The sequence below is a fragment of the Chinchilla lanigera genome, unplaced genomic scaffold (genome assembly GCF_000276665.1).
Source record: "Chinchilla lanigera isolate Chin_1 unplaced genomic scaffold, ChiLan1.0 scaffold00083, whole genome shotgun sequence".
Classification (NCBI taxonomy): domain Eukaryota; kingdom Metazoa; phylum Chordata; class Mammalia; order Rodentia; family Chinchillidae; genus Chinchilla; species Chinchilla lanigera.
In genome coordinates this window covers 5,734,203-5,747,139 of record NW_004955484.1, presented here as the reverse complement: position 1 = coordinate 5,747,139, position 12,937 = coordinate 5,734,203, and the positions used below count along the sequence as shown (strand labels likewise).

Genomic DNA, 12,937 nt, shown 5'->3' with positions numbered 1-12,937 from the left:
ACCTAGCTCAGTGTGTGTGTGTGTGTGTGTGTGTGTGTGTGTGTGTATGAGTGTGTATGCACGCATGTGTTCACACTTGAACACACAACTGTCTCCCCCTTCACCCCATCCAGGTACTGCCCTGCCAGGCGCTTGCTTTACACTTGAAGTTTACAGCCAGAAGAAGCAGTGGGACCCACACAGGCCAGCTCCATCTTCTAGAGCTGAGCTGTCTACACTACCACCCAGCCCTACTTAGTACTATTAGTAGCTTGTTTTTCTAAGGCCTAAAATTCATTTTCTTTTCCCGCCTCGCTTCCAGAAAAATAAATAAAAGTGAACACATCACTCATTTAAGACGAGGAATGGAATTTAGGTTGCGTTTTTCTTTCTATTTTTATGATTAGTTAGAATTTTCCTGGGAATGCCGCCAGGAGGGCATTATGGTGAGATAATGTCCTGTATTTAATCAGCGCTGCAATGGCGAACTGCGCTCTATGGGGAGAGGCCGGGTTAACGCATCCCTCTCTGTCTTGTCTGTTTTCAGGAGACGGGGACTGCTTGGCTCAAGATGAAGACAAGGCTGAGAGGTGGCAGGGCTCCAGGCTGGTGTGATGACCCGCAAAGGGCTGGGGTGTGGCTGTGACTCCATCTCTTCTAGCAGGACCTTTCAGCCCTGAAAACCCCAAAGAAGCTGAGTGAAAAGGGCCCCCAAATTGATCAAGGTGGTCAGCTGTGGTTCTACTGGACCCTCGCAGTGGCTTCCTCTGCAGCTCTCCGACGCCTGCTGGTTGAGCCTCAATCCTGGCTTTCCTATGTGCGTCTTCCCCTGGGCAACCCCAGCACAATGGGCGAGGGGAAGCGCGAGGCCTTTAAGTGAACCTGGAAGTCAGCGCCAGGTAGGACCAGATCATCTCCTACACTCTGCATGCGCGTGCGTCCAGTTTCCAGACAGCCTCTGCTGGAGGCCAGAGCTGCTGGTTCTGCAGCTTTTGGAGTTGTTCTTGTTTTCAGAATTGTTTCACTCATTGCTGGCTGTTGGAGGAAGATCCCCGGGCGTGGTAAAATAGAAAAAGATGTCTCGGCGAGATGTCCTAGAGAGAAGCCTGAAAGAAAGAAGACAGGGCCCAGGGAAAAAGGAGAAGGGCTTTAACCTGGAGGAAGGGAGTGCAGAGAATAGGCAGACGGGTGAAGACTGGCCTTTCCCTGCAAAGAGCAGGGTGGTCAGGAAAGCAGGAGCTTGTGGGGCACACAGAGCCTTTCAGATTTACTGTTGTCCCCATTAAACTCCAGGTCTGCGGGAGCCGTCTGTTCAGGTAAGGGCAACGGAGAGAACAGGATGCCCCAAGCAACCCATAAATAGCAGGGTGAAGACAAAGTGTTTATTACTTAGCCTCATGAAGCCCATATAAGTGCTCTCCCAGGGCGCACAAGAGCAGGAGTGCGTGTGAGCCGGCCCACGTGTGTGTCCCGGGAGTGGGAGCCCCAGACACAGCGTTCGCGCTTGGCTTGACTCTGTGAAGGCGTCTATTTGATGGAACAGTTCATAGCCAGCCCAGCAAACCTTGTGTGCAGACAGAGCTTGCTTTTTCTCTTTCCTTTTCCTGTTTGCAGTGAGAATAAGGCCTTTCTCTTCTCGGCCCTTTGCTCTCCCCAAAGTTGTCTCACGAGGTCATTGCCAGATGACAGGCTTCCTTTCAGTACAAGGTTGGGATGGAAACAATACTCTGTTTTCTGGGGGGGCTGCTGAAGCTCTGGCCCTGACCAGCCTGCCCTAAATTTAAATAGGCTATTGTTTTAGTAGGACGTGATGGTTTCTTCAGACAACTCGGTTCTATGGGATGCAAGACTTTATCCTACACATAGGAGATATTTTACCATCAAAATAGAGCGGCAGAAAGGTGGCCTAAAATTATCAGGTTTGTTTTTAAGCCAGATTGGATGCTCACTACGTGTGTGTCCAAGTTGACAAGTTGCTAAATAATTCAGACAAGTGTATCTCTAAGATACCTTTGGGTCCAAACATTCTTTGACACTGTGATTACAAGATACTGGGTTACCATGTTCCCCAACGAGCTTAAAAACATTTGCTTTGAATAGCTGATCTATTGGCAGAGCCAGTTTCTGACAACAGTAAAGGATATGTGCTGAATGTTCTACTGAGTATCTTGAACACTGAACTCATTGATTTGCTAAGGTGGGTAGAAAGTAGAAGAGATCTGGGTTGTCAAGTTCTAGCATCTTGAAAAGCCCTCATAGATATTCTCACAGTTCTCGGCTACAGTAATCTTTGCCTACATTGGACAATATTTTGGATGTGGAGCAGAGCTTTCAAAAGCTATATATTGAAATTTCTGAATAAGGAACTCACTCTGCAGGCTCTTTTGTCTTTTTGTTCTGATGAGGATCATCAAATAGATAAAAGCAATTCACCAAAACTAAAGTTGACTATTCTGAGTCATTATTAATAATTATCAAATACCATAATATCACAGCTCAGGGCCACAGAGGAAACAGGCAGGATAACAACAGGACTAAGCAAGGCCTAGCCCCAGGGGATGCTAGGAGCCCTCTGGCATGGCCTCCCTCAGGCTGGTGCTGGCTGGCTGTGTAGGAGTGTGGCCCTCACAGCAGTATGTGGCGGCCTTCCAAGAAGGTATGACTCTAACTGGTCCAAGAAAGTTGGATTCCCTGGGGTGGCGCCAATAAGTACAGTAAGTGTCAGCCCTGAAGCCATTGGAGGCAATTGCCAGCTCCTTTGTAGATCTCCAGAGCTGGCTCCCCCAGGTTGGCTGGCCAATGTCTTTTCTGAAGAGCCTGACTCTGCTGTCTGCCTGGTTAGTGGTCTTTTCTGCCTCTTTCCCTTCCCATTATATTCCTTCCTCCCTTCATTCCTTCCACAAACATATATTGAATGTATGCTATGTGATGGATACTGTGCTAGACACAAAGTACTTGTCTCTTTAAACAAATAATCCCTGAGCTCAAAGTACCTTTGCTTCATAAGAAAGATAATCAAGAAGACAAACAACCACAACCACAAGTATCAAACAACCACAACCACAAGTATTATTTAAATAGTTATTACACAAAGGAGGAAGAAAGTAACTGACCTACAATGGAGTTTAAGAAGAGAAGTTTCAGGATGGTATTGATGGAGAAGGGGTGGGACATTCCCAGCAGAGAAGACACAACCTACTTGAGAAACTTAAGTAGGCACTTTGTGCATTACATGTAGAATTGGGAGAGGAATGAAGGCTGGAGATGGGATTGGGGGCCACCTGCCTCAGTGCAACCTCTGCTTGAGTTTAGGAATATGTATTCATCTTTATATGCTGAAGACAGTAGCCCAGGCCTGTACAATGATGTGTAGGGAAGGGAGGCTTCCTCTCCAAATCTTACCAGTGATACAGTTGACTTCCTGAATATATAAAGATGATCAGTGGCTGAGTGTGGTAGTGCATGCCTATAATCTTGGCATTCTGGGAAACTGAGGCAGGATTGCCAAGTTTGGGCCCAGCCTGAGCAATTTTGTAACATAGTGAGACCCTGTCAAAAAATATAAAATAAAAAGGGCTGGGAATGTAACTCATTGTGAAGGCCTTGAGTTCAGTTCCTCATACTGGAGGGGGAAAAAGCCTTAGTGATCACTGTTATAGCTTACAAGTCAGTCTCTCAAGGCACACAGGGCATCAGGCTGTGTGTCAGCAAGGATGAGAACCCTGCCTAGTATACTCACCTTGTCCAGGAATGAATGCTGAATCCCAGGACTTCTGTTGTCAGTCCTGCCCTGATTCATGCCAGTAGTGGAGGAGAGTTTTGTCACCACTCTCACACAGAGAAGTCCCTGATGCGACTTGCATTAGATTCTTTGTTAGGGATACAGTTGACTTCCTGTCAGACCAGCCCTCTCCTGTTTGACTCCCTTTGGTAAAAGACATGCATAGATTAGAGGATGCAAGTTCAATATCTAAGGGTGTAATATCATCTTTGCCTTTGGATGTGGATGTCTGTCTGGGTGCAGGGCGACCCAGCCTCCAAATGCAATCCTAAATGCAATCCTAAGGCCTTCCATAGAGGTATGCTTTCCTGCTTCTGACTCTTTCTGGCCACATCCTACCACTGAGCTCCTACCATGGATTTTACATAACATAACTTCCTTTTCAGGCCCTAAGTAGAACCAAGACTCACCAATGAGTAGCCAGCAAGGCCAGCAGTGCAGAAATTGAAAGACTAACCTCTTTGTGATACACTGAGTTCCTGATAGTGTGTCTGCCGTCTGATACCAGTGACTCAGTCTCCCTGAAATTCTGAGTCTATGCATTTGACGGCCTTAAACTTTAAAACTTACCTGGTAGTGTTTTGGAGACCACCATTATCCTTTGGTTACCCCAACTACTTGCTCTGAACTGCCATACTGACCTGGCCCCGCAAGGCTTGTCTGAGTATGGTTCTCAAATCTTCATTTTGCCCCACTCATTCCTGTCATATTCTCCATACTTAGATTTGACACTAAGACAGAATTTGTTTAAGTGACTCCTCTTGGCTATATATAATCAGGAAGAGGAAAAGTTTGGTATATGAATTGAAACAAAAATCTGATTTGGCTTATAAATATTTTTGCTCCATTAGGAGTGGTGGCACATACCTGTAATCCCAGCATTCAGGAGGCTAAGGCAGGAGGATCACCATGAGTTTAAGTTCAGCCTTGGCTACATAGTGAGTCAAGGTCAGTCTGAACTGCATAATGAAACCCTGTCTCCAAACAAACAAGCAAACAAAAAACCAAATGTTTTTGTCCCTTACAGTTTAAAACATTGTCTGATCTCTGAATCACATTAAAACTCATAATACATTAGAGTTTCAAAACACCATCCTTTACTACTTGAAAGAGCCCAAACTGGCATGAACTAAGGAATCTTCTCCAGGATGGAAGATCCACAAATGCCGCTTATTCATAGAAACTCATAGCATTCTCATCTATCATCCCCCAGTTTTAATTAGAACTATTATCATCTCTCAGGGTGTATCTGGAGGCTTCATTAAACTTACTTCCCTCTGGCACATAAAAATGTTTAAAATCTTGGCCATATCAAAAATGATAGCAGTTGGGAGGAAATAGATCTGTCATCTAGAAGCTTCAGGTGGAGTGAGTCCTTGCTACTTCTATAGGATGAAGACTTTCCTGTGATCAGCAGGAAAGAAGCACCCATTCCAGTAGGTACATTTGAATGTAGCTAATTGGAGTTCTATGTGCTTTACTTACTGTATGTCAAATTCTTTTTTCTCTACTAGGGAAGTTTTCAGCCATAACTGTCTGTGAAGAGGTTTTTTATGTATCTTTTGTGCTATCTCCTGCTTTTTCATTGACTCCAATCAATCTTGAGTTATTCTTCTTTGCCTCATCTGGCAGCTGCTGTACTGATTTCTCATGGTCCCTTGCTGTTTTTAAGAAATTTCTTTTCATGATCACTAGCTGCAAGCCTGTCCTCTATATCTGAGATCCTGTCCTCACACTGGCTTAATCTGCTGTGGATACTTTCAATGGAATTTTTATTCTCCTGGATATCTGCTTGAATCTGCCTTATTGATTCCATTTCTTTCCTATGCTGAGCATTCATGGCTTCCATAATTTTCTTAAGCTCCTCTATATTTTTTTGTCTTGATCTATTCTAGAGTCACTAAGCATGGTTTTCATTGTGGGCACCATCTCTGCAGTTATCTGAGGAATTATTTCTGATTTGATTTTTTTCTAGAACCTCATTCAATTGCTTTGTTGTTACCACTTCAGAGGGGCCAGGTGGGTGGCTTTTGGATTATTGCACCTCATTGCTCACAGGTTTGCCTTTGGTGAACTGGATGTCTTGGGTTGCATCTTATTTAAGTGTATTCTCCTTTTCTTTTTTTTTTAGTTTAATTCCTGGAATGATGCTTGTAAATTGCCTGTGGTTGATTTGTTGCTAGTATTTAGAACCCTTAGGAAATAACTACTCCAAGGCATTTTCCAGGTATAGCTGTTTTTTGGGTCTTTGAGTCTGTTGCAAGATCCTACCTCTTCAATTTGTTGGGGATTAGAAGTTGCTGCCTGTTTGGCCTACCCTCTGTGTCTTTGGCACTGTGCTACAGTATTTTCTGTGATGCTTAGTCAATCTCAGTCTTGAAATACCAGGAAGAACAGCTGTTTAGAACAATTATGTCTCTTTTGGCTATAGTGGTATCAACAGCAATGACAATAGCATCAAACACATCCTAGAAAATGACAAACTGAACTAACCATTAATTTACCACCTTTAACCATATGAACTAGATTTGTGGTTATGTAACAAAATCTAAAATAAACCAGAAAATTATATGCAGTATACAAGTCATTAATATGTCAGTTTTGCCCTCAGGGGTTATAATTTAAAATGGGTTAGGGAGAAAATAGAGAAGTAAGAAAAGAAGAAAAGATTAGAAGTAAGGCTAGAAGACAAAAGGGGGTCACGCTAACTTTGGGAAACTTGTGCAGAAGACTGCAGGAAAAGAGAGAAGGAAGAGATAAAAAGAAGAAAAGAGCAGAGCCACAACTACAAAGAGGCTAGAACCCATGTTCATACTCATATAAAAACAAGATCAAACAATGAGGGAGAAAAAAACAAAAACAGAGGACAAAAAGCAAAAAAACACAAAGCCACAACAGAAAAACAAACAAGAGAGAGTAAAAAAAAAGTCCACTTCTAGATATGTCTCTACTCTCACTGGTAGATAACATGTGGGATAGAGTTCCAATCCACGTTGATTTATCCCAGCAAGCCAGCAGTAGCTTTTTGGCAGGGTAGTGAATAAGCTCAGCAAGCCTGCACCTTCTGGCCAAGACCAGACTCATTCAGCCTGCAGACATCAGTGTGCCTTCCACAGGCCTGAGCCCAGCTGGGAGCCACTAGATGTAGCCAGCACAGCTCTGGGTTCTGAGCTCAGTCATCCCCTCTGGAAGATGGCTCCTGGTCAATCATTCTCTTGTGCAGGACAACTGAGTCCTCAGCACTCACAGCCAGCTAGTGCAACCCTTCATGTCTACTGCTTCCCTCCACTGCTGCATCTCTCCATGGAGGCCTCTGGGGTCACCAGCAGTCACCACATGTGCACAGGTTTGAATCACTCCTCTCACTACCTCCTCTCACACTTCTCCTTGTCTCAGGGAGAAGGCACCACTGGTTCCTTCCTTCTTCTTTGTTGAAATTTCTTTCTTCACTTTCTTTGTGTCTTCTTTGTAGAAGTTTCTCTCTTCACTCTCTCTGTGGGCTTCAATTCACCCTTCAGATCCTTCCTGGGTCCAGGGGACCCATTTCCCTCCTTCTTGTCTTCCTCATGTTGCTATAGTCCAGCATCTGGATAGAAACTCTCAGAGAGGTTCCTTCTCTGCTGCTTATCACTCTGACATTTTGATACTCCAGTTGGTACATTTGTTTCATGGCCACCTCACATTCCTGAATCCTCACAGTCTCAAGTTACATCTTAGAAGCTCTCATTCAGGGCCCATTCATGACCAGGAGCATAGGTCACTGATGGATCTTACAAAACACTACTGATTCCTCCTTCGGTGGAGCAGGAGACTGCTGTCCTACTGGAACTCACATAGTGCCTATCCAGGCAACCTCTCTGAGGAAGACATATACCTGTTATGGGTATTCCAGAACTTTGTATCTCCACTCATGCTGCCATCCTATAATATACTGGTTAGGCTTTCAGGCTTGATACTATCACCTCATCTTACCATAGAATTGCAAATTATAATGCTTTTCACCTGCAGGTTATGTTATAGACTCATAACAGATAGTTAACATGAAACTTTGAGATGGACAAGCATTTCTAGACTGGAGTTAGAATCATATCCCTAGACCTAGGACTATCAGTAGCAGGGATACCATACAGTGCTTGATACTTTACAATTAAAATTTTTATTGGGATAATTACTATTGGCATTTTGAGCCAGATAGTTCTTTGTTGGAGGAAAGAGTATGACTTGTATGTTGTGGGATATTTATTAGCATCTCTGGCTTCTACCAACTGGATGCCACTTGTAACTCACAAATATGTCTCCAGATACTTCCAAGCCACCCTCTGTTGAGAACCACTGCCTCAGACTTCATGCAGAACAGGTATGTAAACTTGGAGTGGCATGGATTTTCTACTATGCCATGTTCTGCAGTATTTATTGAATCTTTTCTGGCCGATGAGAAACAAGAAAAACATGATCATAAAGAACATCATTTCAACCATGGAAACCACAGACTTTTCTACCATTACTTTACAGTTGCTCGCTCTTCCTATCATCTATGTCAGAGCATTACTCAGATGTGTTACCAGTTGTAATGTGGAAGCAGCAGTGATGCAGAGAAATGCTAGGTTTCCTTGTCTGGTTATCTCATATCCTACTGTTACAGCTTGTGTATACCATCATAAAGACTCTAATTAGAATGAAGCCTGTAAAAAACTTCTTTGCATGTTGTGCTGACTTAGGTTGCCCCACTAGCGCAAATTTTTGGTATTTGTTTTGAAATGCCTTCTCTCTGTCTATCTTGGCCTTTACCGTGGATTCTAGTAAAGTCATCATGTTTCCGGAACTGTGTCATCATTTCTCAGTGTTTTCATCACACTGCATTTCTAGAATGCTTTTATTTTAATGAGCTCATTTATATGAGCAGTGACTAAGAGAAATTACTGGGACTATGGAGATCTGTCCAGGCATACCACTTCCCTCATGCCTGACAAGCACAATCTTCCAGTTTTCACTGGAGGATCTGTTTTCATCATATACCAAAAAGAAAGAGAGAAAGAAAGAAAGAAAGAAAGAAAGAAAGAAAGAAAGAAAGAAAGAAAGAAAAAAAAAAGAAAGAAAGAAAGAAAGAACAAAAGAAAGAAAAGTTAAGGAAGGAAGAAAGAAAGAAAGAAAGAAAGAGAGAGAGATAAAATTCATTGCTTCATTCAAAAAGATTGCTCAGTAAGATACTATGCTACTTACTAGGCAGTACTTAGAGGTACCCAAAATAGGGCCTGGGAAGAGCTCTTTGTCTAGTAGTAAACTCAGTGTGGGGACAAGAACACTTATAATGATGAGTTGAGGGCTCCTATCACTGAAAGGGTCATGATCCAAGGTTAAAAGTAAGTTATCTACATCTGCTTTGACTACCTCAGTAGACTGGGATTCTCACATCTTTTCTTCCCATTATACTTTGCTTAATTCAATTGTGGAATACTCCTCCCTTGAACCTCTATGTTTAATAGGCATTCAGAACAAAGTCACTAAAAATTTGAATTATGCATACTCCTGTCCATTTCCTGATCACAAATTCTAGAATGCATGTGGACATGCCCTGTGAGAACACTTAAATTCCTTCTTGGACAGGATTGGCATAAGCCACTAGATCAAGGAAATGTTGAAGACAAAGATTAGCTGGGGTTAGCAAAGTATTTGATTAATATAATAAATAGAAAATTACCCATTTCTTTCATAGAAAAGAAGATAGGAGTATGGGTTCATTAGTAATTAGCTAACCATAATTGGTTTCAATATGGAAGGGTTTCCTAGTTCTGTGACATTAAAATGTTTGGTCTTTAGTTATGAGTAGTTGCCATGAACTCATATTTTGCAGTATAAATGCCTCAGAAGATTTTTGATAGATCAAAGCAGTACACTCAATCCAATGAGATGAAATATACCAAAAGAAAATGGAAGCTCTTGCTCTTAGACTTTAAAACTATTTGCAGGGCTGGAGGTGTAACTCAGTGGTTGAATGTTTGCCTAGCATGAGTGAGGCTGTAGGTTCTATCAGCCATACTACAATAAATAAATACATAAACACAGGCAGAGAGGATCAAGCTTGGAAAGAGGTACTGAGGAAGTCTCAGAGCATATCTGTTTTTAGACTTTTATATGCACTTAAGAAATGCCTACCATATTGTGCAGAGTGTGGATTCCCAGGTCCTGCCCCAGATTGTCAGATACAACAAACTAAAGAATATGTATTTATTAAATAATCTTAGTTTGGGGTGCTATAACAAAATATCAAACTGGATATCTTAAGCACAGATATTTCTTTCTCACAGTTCTGAAGACTGGGAAGTTCAAGGTTAAAGCCCTTGGAGAATTGGTTCCTGGTGAGGTTAGTTTTTTGCAGGGAGGAGTGCAGAACATTTAGTCCATACTCTAAAGCTTCCTGGGTCTTTCTGAAGTAAATACTTCATCAACCACACTTTACAAACTGCTGTTTTAGAGGTTCAAGGGAGGCTTATTCCACAATTGCATTAAGCAAGTATAATGGGAAGAAAAGATGCAAGAATCCCAGTCTACTGAGGTAGTCAAAGCAGATGTAGATAACTTACTTTTAATCTTGGGTCATGACTCTTTCAGAAGAGTCAAAATTGGAACAGGAAGGTGAAAGAACTCAGAACTGGGTCATGTGAAGAACAGTGGAAGGAAGTGGCAATTCTTCGTTCAGAAAGAGCAGAGAGGACAGAACAGGAGAAAATCATCCACATCAGGGAATTAACATGCTCTGCATAACCTCACAAGATGACATAGAACCACTGGGACAGAAGCGGCAGAGGAACCAATCTGGGCTCAAAGAATGACCATCCTTCTCCAACAGAGCCATTTCCAGCACTGGAGATCTTCAAGAGTAGAGAACATGATTAACTGATCCTTCATCAGGCTCAGTGTGTAGTTCATCCCCAGGACCAAAAAAATGAATAAAAGAAAAACAAATGATTCCTCAGTAAATTAGGTAATGAGGCTGAGGATGGTACATTCAATAGGAGGCAGAATAAAGGGAAGTGTTGTTGTTTGCAGTGCTGAGGACTGAAACCAGTTCTCATGCCTGCTATGCAAGCACTCTACCACTAAGTTCCATCCCTGGAGCTGTTGTTGTATAATAGGACAGAATACAGATATGCAGGTTTCTGAATACAAATAAAGGTATGAGAATAATAGACACAGGTGTTCTGTAGCAACAGGCATAGGGACAGAAAGGTAAGAAAGCAGGGGATTGAAGAGATCTGGAAATGTTGGGATCTGGAGCCTAGGAAAATGTGCAGTGGAATTGAGACTGAATAGGAAAAAGAAAGTAATTGTTAAGGATACAAAGACACTGAGTGGCAGACAAGAGGGTCCAATACAAGGCAGTTTAAGGCAATGTGGCGGGCAAGATGATGAAGTTTATTGCAGTTATGGAATCAAGTAACAAGGAGTTAAAATCTTCTTCTCAGAGTTCACAAAGAAGGGGCTTGAGTAGTGTAGAAAAGGCATGGAGTAGCAGGTCTGGGGAAATTCTTAAGAATTCAAAAACCTCCCATGACTAGATGTTGCTTTATAAGATTTTGTTTAGGGTTCAGTCAACTCACATTTTTTTATATATCCAGTGCAGATGAGCAATTCAAATGCCAACTCAGAGAGCACGTGGCTTGGGGTAACATGGGCTTGGGAAGTGAACCAAAGAAGGACGAAAAGAACAAATTTCAGGTTTACACAGATTGATCCATAGTCTTGCCATCTGCAAGTGCAATGTGTGCTGTCTGCTCCATAACTTGTATTTTAATTTTTCCAGTCTGATCCTTATATATATATTTGGTTTTTGGTTTTATTCTGGTACCGGGAATTGAACTCACGACCTTGCACTTGCCAGGCAGGTGCTGTGCCGCTGAGCTAAATCCCCAGCCCCCGATCCTTTTATATCTTGAGACAAAGTCTCAATGTATTACCTTGGCTGACTTCGAACTCTTAGGCTCAAATGATCTCCTGTCCCAAACTCAGAGGACCTGGGACTGTTGTCGTATACCACCTCACCTGGCTTATTCCAGAAACTTTAAATAAGTATCTATCCATTAAACCTAGAAACTTCAAACCTAGAAATACCCAGAAGTATGCAAGGTACCAGAAATGTCACTACAAGGGTGCCCTTTTGTACTCTCATCTTGATCGTCTTAGTTACTTTCTGTTGTTGCTGAGACAAAATACCCAATACCCAAAATTATAGCAGAAAAAGTTTATTTTGGCTCACTTTTTGTAGAGGTTTCAGTCCATAGTTAGCTGGCTCCAAGGCAGGACGGAAAGGCAGAGAGGCATCCCAGAGGAGAAGCAGTCTGTGGCAGGGCAGGCAAGCAACAGCAAGCATCGAGCCTGCCCTATTTTCTGTCCCTTTATATTCTATTCAGGCTACAAGCCTATTGGTTGGTGCCACCCCTACTCAGGGAGGGCCTTCCATTATCCACACCCAAAACTATGTTAAACCAATTCAGTTATCACACACCCTTAATCCAAATATCACACACCCAAGATATAGCCAACTCACAAGATCCCCACCTACGAGCACATGAGGGTTTGTGGGGACCTCTACATACTGTACAAGCCATAGCAGTGACCTCTCACAGAGTTGGGGTTTTTCTGACTTTCAGGTTGCCTGTGTTTAGTGTGTTTTGTGGAAATTTGGGAGTTTTATAAGGCCCTGAGATTTCAGAAAGTGTGAAACCCCTATAACCACTGTAATTTATGTTAAAAGATAAAAGCTATGAGGTTTTTCATAAATTCTCATTTATTTTCTAGTGAATTTTCAATATGTATGTGGAAAATAATAGCTTTGACCTGCACGAGTTTTGAAAGATTGACACACTCTGAAAGTTCACCATACCTGTCTTTGGCCTTGAACCCATTCAATTTCAGAAACCTCTTCAGATAATACAAATTGATGGGCCAGTGAGTATTGGGAACTTTTATCACTTGACAGAACAAGTCCTGTCAAACTAATTCATTTCCTTCCATGAAAGAGTAACAAGATTTTAGTAGATTGAGGGGGAAATGATAAATGTAATCTGTATTTTATTTAGCAAGATCCTTAAACCTACTCTATCTAGCATCTTGGTCAATAAATTCTGAAAATTTGGATATTGGCATGAGATGTGCAAGGGGCATTTGGCCACGTATCTC

General features: G+C 42.2%; 1 protein-coding gene across 2 annotated transcripts in view; it reads left to right on the top strand.

Moving 5' to 3' along the window:
• The first annotated feature begins 814 nt into the window (after positions 1-814).
• Zfhx3 (zinc finger homeobox 3) overlaps positions 815-12,937 on the top strand; it is a 276,123-nt gene continuing 264,000 nt past the window's right edge. Inside the window, exon 1 of one of the 2 annotated variants that reach the window (XM_013503945.1) lies at positions 815-878. The gene's annotated coding sequence lies outside the window, so the exon portion shown is untranslated. The remainder of the gene's footprint in view (positions 879-12,937) is intronic. The other variant, XM_013503944.1, reaches the window with a different exon arrangement.